Here is a 9,602-nt window from a genome sequence, read left to right as displayed (position 1 = left end):
CAAAATTTGTTGTTTCCTGCCTTGTCAATTTTTGCCATTCTAACTGGCATAAGGTGGTATCTCAATGTGGTTTTGATTTGAATTTCCCTGATGGCTAATGATGTTGAACATTTTTTCAGGTGTCTGTTAGCCATTTGAATGTCTTCATTGGAAAAGTGTTTGTTCCTATCTTCTGCCCATTTTTTGATTTGATTATTTTTTCCCATGTACTGAGTTTGAGAAGTTCTTTGTAGATCTTGGATACCAGTCTTTTATCTGTGGTGTCATTTGCAAATATCTTCTCTCATTCCGTGGGATGCCTCTTAGTTTTTATGACTGTTTTCTTAGCTGTGCAGCAGCTTTTTATCTTGATGAAGTCCCACAAGTTCATTTTATCTTTTGTTTTTCTTGCCTTTGGAGATGTGTCATGAAAAAGGTTGCTGTGGCCGATGTCAAAGAGGTTGCATCCTATGTTCTTCTCTAGGATTTTGATGGATTCCTGTCTCACATTGGGGTCTGTCATCCATAAGAAGTTTATCATTGTGTATGGTGTGAGAGAGTGGTCAAGTTTCATTCTTTTGCATGTAGCTGTCCAATTTTCCCAGCACCATTTATTGAAGAGACTGTCTTTTTTCCCACTGGATGTTTTTTCCTGTTTTGTCAAAGATTAGTTGCCCAAAGAGCCAAGGGTCAATTTCTGGGTCCTCTATTCTGTTCCATTGGTCTATGTGTCTGTTTTTGTTCCAGTACCATGCTGTCTTTGTGATCACAGCTTTGTAGTACAGCTTGAATTCCTTGTGATTGAATTCCAATTTCAAAGCACTGTGGTCTGAGAATATGCAGGGAATAATTTCAGTCTTTTGGTATCAGTTGAGACCTCTTTTGTGAACCATTATATGGTCTGTTCTGGAGAATGTTCCATGTGCATTCGAGAAGAATGAGTATTCTGTTTTTCTGGGGTGTAGTGTTCTATATATATCTATGAGGTCCATCTGGTCTAGTATGGCATTCAAAGCTCTTGTTTCTTTGTTGATTTTCTGCTTAGGTGATCTGTCTATTGCTGAGAGTGGAGTCTTGAGGTCCTCTACTATTATCGTATTTTTATCTATATATCTCTTTATTCTGGTTAAGAGTTGGCTTGTGTATCTTGCTGCTCCCATGTTGGGGGCATAGATATTTATAATTGTCATACCCCTTGTTGGACACAACCTTTAAGAATAATATATTGTTTTCTGTATTGCTAACTACAGTCTTTGGTTTAAAATCCAATCTGTCTGATATGAGAATTGCTACCCCAGCTTTCTTTTGATGTCCATTGGCATGAGAAATGGTTTTCCATCCCTTCACTTTCAGGCTGGATGTAACTTTAGGTTCAGAATGAGTCTCTTGTAGACAGCAAATGGATGGATCATGCCTTTTTATACAATCTGCAACCCTGTGGCATTTTATGGGAGCATTTAGCCATTCACATTGAGAGTGATTATTGAGAAATATGATTTTAATGATGTCATGTTGCCTGTAAAGTCTTAGTTTCTATAGATTGCAACTTTCTGCTCTGTATCATTCTTGGGGCTTTTTACTTTTATTGAATCCCACTTAATACGTCCTGTAGGGCTGGTTTGGTGATTATGAATTCCTTCAGTTTCTGCCGATCCTGGATGGTCCTTATCTCTCCATCAATTCTGAGTAACAGCCTTGCTGTATAAAGGATCCTTAGCTGCATGTTTTTCTCTGAAAGAGCTTTAAAAATGCACGCCCAACCCTTTCTCTCATTCCAGGTCTGTGTAGACAGGTCTGATGTAATCCTGATATTTTTGCCTTTGTACATGAGAAATGTCTTTGCCCTGGCCGCTTTCAATACTCTATCCTTGGATCTAATATTTGAGAATTGCGCTATGACATGACGTGGCGTAGGNTTGTACATGAGAAATGTCTTTGCCCTGGCCGCTTTCAATACTCTATCCTTGGATCTAATATTTGAGAATTGCACTATGACGTGATGCATAGATTTGTCATGGTTGAATTTGGGTGGGGCCCTCTCTGCCTCTTGAACATGAATGCTTGTTTCCTTTGCTAGATTGGGGAAGTTTTCAGCTACAATTTGTTCAAATATCTCTTCTAAACCTCTCTCTTTCTCCACCCCCTCATGGATGCCAATGATTCTGGCATTGGTAGCGTTTCATTGAGTCAGTAAGCTCCCGTTTTCTACATTCTTGAGATTGCATTTTTTGAGCCAAGTTTCTGTTTTAGCTTCGCTTCTACTAACCCACCCTCCAATTCACTAATTCGTTCTTCTGCCTCATTTACCCAGGTCATCAGAGACTCTAGTTTTGATTGCCTTTGATTCATAGTAGTTTTAATTTCTGCCAGATTTGCTCTCATTTCCTCCCTTAGAGAGTCTATATTCTCGCTAATATTTTTGTTAATATTGTTTTTAAGTCTACACATCATCTTGACCAGTGTTACTCTGAACTCCATTTCTGATAATTTAGTTATATCCATATCCATCAGTTCTGTGGCAGAGGCCACAGACTCACTATCTTTTCTTTGCTGGGGGCGGATTTCTCCTTCTCATCATTCTGATGAGGAGAGGTTGCAGGGTTGTCCAGAGCCCAAATTATTGACCAGGACCCAGGCAGTGTTCTCTTGTTTTATTGGGACCTTAGGGATGTGGGCTTCTTGATTTTTCAGTCTGCCTTCTGGGGTAGGGGCCTGCCACACTGATATTCAGGCAACCCTGTTTGGGTAGAGTCTCCCTTTCCCCTGCGAGGGGGGATGGGGATTGGCACAATGTGAGCTGGTATTTCCAGGCTTTTTTTCTGGTGGCTTTCGCTGGTGTTTTTCTGTGGCTCTTATGAGAGTCAGAGCAGCAGTGGCCATATCCTAGCCTCTGTCTCAGAACAGAGAGATTGCAGTCTGCTCTCCACTGAGCTCTCTTGGCCACTTTAACTCTGTTTCTGTTGGTGTTGCTAAAGACCCTGCTGTGTCCTGGGTGTGCACCTCACAGTTGGCGTCCCAGCCCTCACTTCCAGGGCTGGCACGTCTCTGTCCTTTGTATTTCTAACACCCCCCACTGTCAGCCACCCCCACACGCTCCCGTGCTCCCTGTTTCAGTGTGGTTCGCATGCACTCTGGAGCGCTGGTTTTCAGTCTGGTCATGCGCGCACTCCCGAGCTCCCAGTATCAGTCCAGTTCCAGTGAGTGCTTCAGAGCTCCAGTTTTCAGTTGGATGCATGCGCATTCCCAGGCTCACAGTCTCAGTCTGCTCTCTCACAGGTGCCGGTCCAAGAGTCAGGCCTGCTCCCCAGTGCAGGTGGCTTCCACTTCCTGGCGCCCGAGTGCATAGGCTCCCTCCCCTNGCTCACAGTCTCAGTCTGCTCTCTCACAGGTGCCGGTCCAAGAGTCAGGCCTGCTCCCCAGTGCAGGTGGCTACCACTTCCTGGCGCCCGAGTGCATAGGCTCCCTCCCCTTTCTGTTTATCTTCCGATATCTGTGCGCAGTTTCACAGCTCCCCGCTTCGTACCTCAATACTCAGCACTGGAGGTGTTCATTTGTAGAGATCCAGATGTATCTTCCTGTGTCTCAGGCTGATTCCATAGGTGTTCAGCATGGTCTGGTACCTATCCAGCTTGACTCAGGGGACCAGCTGAAAAAGGGGTCCCCTACTCCTCCGCCATTTTAACTCCCTCTCCTGGATATTGTTTCTTATATTTAACCTTTAAAGAGTAACAATAAACAGCCTTACGCACACCTATTTTTCTACTCTTAAAAGGCTAAATTTTAATGTTAAGGATTTAAAATCATATATTAAGCATATTTTATATTTTTATATATAATTGCCATACTGCCTTCCAGAACTATTTTGCCAGTTTACATTCCTATGACAGTTTACAAATGAATTAATTTTTCTTCATTGACTTAATTATGTCTTTTCAATATTTCTTATGTTGACAATATTTTAGGTAAATTATATTTCATTGTTTATACTATTATATACTGGATTATTAATAAGGCCAAATACATTTTCATATATTAATAATAATCTATATTCCTTTTATGAATTTTCTATTCACACCCTTTATTTTTATTGAATTTTTTTTATTGATTCTATTTAAAATCATTTTTTATTTTTTGCTATAAATATTTTCCTCAGGTTCTCATTTGTCATCCAGAAATTATATTCGATACGACCAGACCAAATTTATTTTATTTTTTAAACTTTTTATTTTTTAGGAAAATTTTTGTTTATAGCAAAATTGAATAAAAGGTATAAAGATTCCTCATATACTTTCTGCCTACACACATGCATAACTTCTCCCACTATTAACATCCCCTATGAGAATGTTACATTTGTTATAATTGATGAACCTATATTGACATGTATTTATCATCCAAAGAAAATAGATTATATTGGGGTTCACTTTTGGTATACAGTGTATAGGTATAGACAAATGTATGCCATGCATCTACAATTATAGTATCATACAGAGATATTTCACTGCCCCAAATATCCTCTATGCTCTGCCCATTCATCCCTCTCTTTCCTCAACCCCTGGCAATCACTGAGGTTTTTACTGTCATCATTGTTTTACATTTTCTAGAATGTCATATAGTTGGAATCGTACAGTATGCAGCCTTTTCAGATTGGCTTCTTACACTTAATAATATGCATTTAAGTTTACTCCATGTTTTTTCAAGACTTGACAGCTCATTTGTTTTTAGTGTGGAACAATATTTCCTTGTCTGGATGTACCACAGTTTGTTTGCTCATTCACCTACTGAAGAATATCTTGGTTTCTTCCAGGTATTGGAAATTATGAATAAAGTTGCTTCAAACATTTGAAGATAAACCAATGAAACAAAATTGAGATCCCAGATATGAATCCATGTACATGTGATCGACTAATATTTGAAAAGGGTGCCAAGAATGCACAATTTGTGTGTGTGCCCCTTTGGATCACTATTTTTGTATCCTTTGGATAAATACCTCGAAATGCAACTGTTTGCCTGTAAGGTAGTTCTATTTTTAACTTTTGAGGAACCTCCATACCGTTTTCCAGAATTGCTGCACCACTTTGCACTCCCACAAGTGGTGTAAGAAGATTCCCCTTTCTCTGCATCCTCACCAAAATTTATTTTTTCCTGGGTTGTTAATTTTAGCCATTCTGACAGGTGTGAGGTGGTATCTCTTTGTGGTTTTGATTTGTATTTCCTTGATGCTGAATGATGTTGAGCATTTTTTTATATGTCTGTTAGGCATTTGTATGTCTTCTTTGGAGCACATGAACCCTAATGTTTATAGCAGCAACATCTACAATAGCTAAAATATGGAAAAAGCCAGATGTCCAATGACAGATGAATGGATAAAGAAGATTATATATAAATATCATATATATATAATGGATATATGATATATATGATATATATATGCGGATATATATGTATATATGTAATATTACTCAGCCATCAAAAAGAATGAAATCTTGCCATTTGCAATGACATGGATGAAGCTAGATGGTTTTATGCTAAATGAAATAAGTCAGTCAGAGAAAGACAAATGCCATATGTTTCATTCATATGTGGGATTTAAGAAACAAAACAGATGAACATAGGGGAAGGGAAGGAAAAATAAAATAAGATAAAAACAGAGGGGGAGGCAAACCATAACAGACTCTTAACTATAGGAAACAAACTGAGAGTAACTGGAGGGGAGGTGGGTGGGGAGATGGGATAATTGGGTGATGGGCATTAAGGAGGGCACTGGATGTAATGAGCACTGAATGTTACATGCAATTAATGAATCACTAAATTTTACCACTGAAACTAATAACACACTACACATTAACTAAATTGAACTTAAATAAAAAATTTAAAAAAGAATACACAATGAGGAAAGATAGTCTCTTGAATAAATGGTGTTGGGAAATTTGGATAACTATATGCAAAAGAATGAAATTAGACCCTTATCTTACACCATACACAAAAATCAGTTCAAAATGAATTAAAGACATTAATGTAAGACCTAAAAACATGAAACTCTTAGAGAAAAAAACATAGAATAAAAGCTTCTTGACACTGATCTTGGCAATGGTATTTTGGATAGGACACCAAAAGTTCAGGTAACAAAATCTATCAGGTAACAAACAAATAAGTGGGACTACATCAAACTAAAGCTCCTGCACAAGTAAGGAAACAAACAACAATATGAAAAGGCAACCTATGAAATGAAAGAAAATATTTTCAAGTATTTGATAAGGAGTTAATATCCAAAATATATAAGGAATTCATGTCACTTAATACCAAAAAAAACCCCCCAATTAACACATGGGCAAATGACTTGAACAGACTGTTTTTTCAAAGATCATATATAAATGGACAACAGGTACATGAAAAGGGGCTCAACATCACTAATTATAGGGAAAATAAAATCAAAACCACAGTGAGGTATCATCTCACACTTGTTAGAATAGCTATTATCAAAAAGACAAGAGGGGCACCTGGGTGGCACAGCGGTTAAGCGTCTGCCTTTGGCTCAGGGCGTGATTCCGGCGTTATGGGATCGAGCCCCACATCAGGCTCCTCCGCTATGAGCCTGCTTCTTCCTCTCCCACTCCCCCTGCGTGTGTTCCCTCTCTTGCTGGCTCTCTATCTCTGTTGAATAAATTTAAAAAAAAAAAAAAGACAAGAGATAACAGGTGTTGGCAAGGATGTAGAGAAAGACAATCCCTGTACACTGTTGGCAGGAATGCAAATTGCTATTGCCATTATGAAAAACAGTATCAAGTTTCCTCAAGAAATTAAAAATAGAACTGCCATATGATCCAGCAATCTCATTTGTGGATATATATTTAAAGGAAACAAAATCAGTATCTCAAAGAAATATCTGTACTCCCATATTCATTGCAGTATCATTCACAGTAGGCAAGAGGAAACAATCTAAATGTCTTTCATGGACAAATGGATAAAGTGGTATGTGATGATGATGATGATGATGATGATGATGATGATGATGATGATGATTCGGCCATCACAATAAAGGTAATCCTGCCATTTACACCAACATGGATTAACCTGTAAGATATTACAATAAGAGAAATTAGCCAAAGACAAGTACTTTATGATCTCATTTATATGGGAATCTAAGAAAAAAGAGTCACATGTATAGAAACAGAAAGTACAATGGTGAGTATCAGATGCTAGGTGGGGAGGGGATGGAAAGATTCTGGTCAAAGAATGTATGTCTTTAGTTACACAACAAATAAGCTCTGAGGATCAGCATGGTGATTATAGTTAATAACACTGTGTATTGAGATTTGCTAAGAGAGTAAACCTTAAACATTCTCATCACAAAAATAAAAGTAACTATGTGAAGTGATGTATGTGTAAATTAACCAGATTGTGGTAATCATCTCATTGAGTATATGTATGTCTGATTGCCATGTTTTACACATTAAAGATACACGATTTTATTTGCCAGGTACACCTCCCTAGAACTGGGGAAAAAGAGATTGCAACATAAAAATCTTGCCTGAGTTTTCAGCCTGCTAACCTGTCCTGTGGACTCAAAACTATGATTATCAGCTCTTCTTTGAATTTCCAGCTTGCCAGCCAGCTCTGCAAACTACAGACTTTCTAAATCCCATATCTTTGTGAACCAATTCATCAAAATATCCCTCTTAGGTCTCTCTTTCTCACCCCGTCCCCCTCCCTCTCTCTCTCTACCCCCCTCCTTCTCCTCTCTCCCTCTCTGTATATTATATTGAACATATATAAAATGTACTCATACACACACACACATACATATATTGATCTTCTATTAGTTCTGTTTCTTCAGAGAACCATAAAACAGTATTGTGTATTTTTGAATCTCCTTATAGTCTGTGATCATATCTTCCTCTTCATGTCTACTTAACATGATATTTTTGAGTAAACTTATCTTAGGGTTGCCATTTGGGTGTATTTATTTGTCTAAACTTTTCATATTTTTATATTTATAATATACTTATTAATTTTAAATGTTTTTATTAAGCCATTTTTCCTGCATTCTTATTTTTCTAATTTTTAAAATAATTAATTTGTTCCTTTTGAAGAATAATTTAATATTTGCTTAATTTTAAATTTAATATATGTGTTTAAAATATAGAGAATCTCATTCCCATCCATGGTGAATTGGTTTCCATTATACTCTGTACCTTCCTCTGTTTACCCCAATTAAGAAATTACTGGTGAATTTATACCAAGTGCTTAACATGCTTTGACTTTAAATTTATATCTGTCTGACATCAGTGTGGGGTACATATTGAATGAGAGTAATGTTAGAGAAGTTGGTTGGAGATAACCAGATAACCATCTGTACAGATAGTAGGAAGAATGGATTCAAGTGCATTTATGAGGTAGATTCAATAGGATTAAGCTACTGATTGATATGGTGAATGAGAAAATATCAGGTACAAGAGAAGTAGGCCGTAGGTAAGAAAAGAAATTTTGAATTTACAGTATCTGTATGATATCTATTTGGGTATAAAGCCATAACTTATAAGAAAGGTTTAGATTAAAGATATAGACTTAGGAAGGAAATCATCTGCTCTGGAAATCAATTAAATCACTCCAAAAATTATGGAGAAAAAATAGATAGCCATTGTTGGCATCCTGGAAAACATCTAAATTTAAGACACAAAGGAAGAGCAACATTTGGAGGAATGTCTTCATCAATTTGGGCTATAGCAAAAATATCATAGCCTGGGTTACTCAAATAATAAACATTTATTTCTCACAGTTCTGGAGGCTATAAGTCCAAGATCAAGAAGCCAGTAGATTTCTGTGTCTGATGAAATCCTGCTTCTTAATTGCAAATTACCAACCTCTTGTGTTCTCACATGGTAGAAAGGAGGTTAGAGAAATCTCTGGGGTCTCTTATAAGGCCACTAATCCCATTCTTGAGGGCACCAGTGTCATGACCCAATTATTTTCCAAAGACCCCACCCCTTAATGCCATAACATTGGGCATTAGAATTTTGACATATGAATTTTGGAGGCATGCAAACATTCAGTCTATAACAAGGAGATTGAGAAAAGTGAGTAAGAGGAAAATCAGGAAATAGTAGTGTCACAAAGTCCAAAGGTAAAGAGCACTTCTGAGGTTTACCTTTTGTGTCCCCTTATTCCTTAGAGGCCTTGCTTGTCTCTCATACACAGAAGTTGATTAAACTGGGAAATAGTCTGTGGAGGAAAAATGTTTAGCAATGAACTTGGTAATGGACTCTGTTCTAGTTGTAGAATTTTTTACAGGTTCACTTGGGAAAGTTAATAGGACAATAGCACTTTACATCTACAGTAGTTTTATTTCATTGCTGAATGAGTTGCACTGTATTTATTTTTTCCATGCCTCAAAATTCAATTATTAAGTTATTTGCTGTCATGAGCTATGACCAAATATTAATAATATTCCATACTCTAAATGTTTTGTTTACTAAAAATGTACATGAAGAAAATAAAAACATTGGTTCTGAAATGTTATCTTGGTCATATCTTTAATGCCAGTGAAGTGGTATGAGAACTATAGACACAACGGAGAAAATATTGACAATGTAATTGCTCTCCTCTCATTTACCATCTTTTTTTTT

The sequence above is a fragment of the Ailuropoda melanoleuca genome, chromosome X, assembly GCF_002007445.2.
Source record: "Ailuropoda melanoleuca isolate Jingjing chromosome X, ASM200744v2, whole genome shotgun sequence".
NCBI lineage: Eukaryota > Metazoa > Chordata > Mammalia > Carnivora > Ursidae > Ailuropoda > Ailuropoda melanoleuca.
This window is presented reverse-complemented; position numbering follows the sequence as displayed.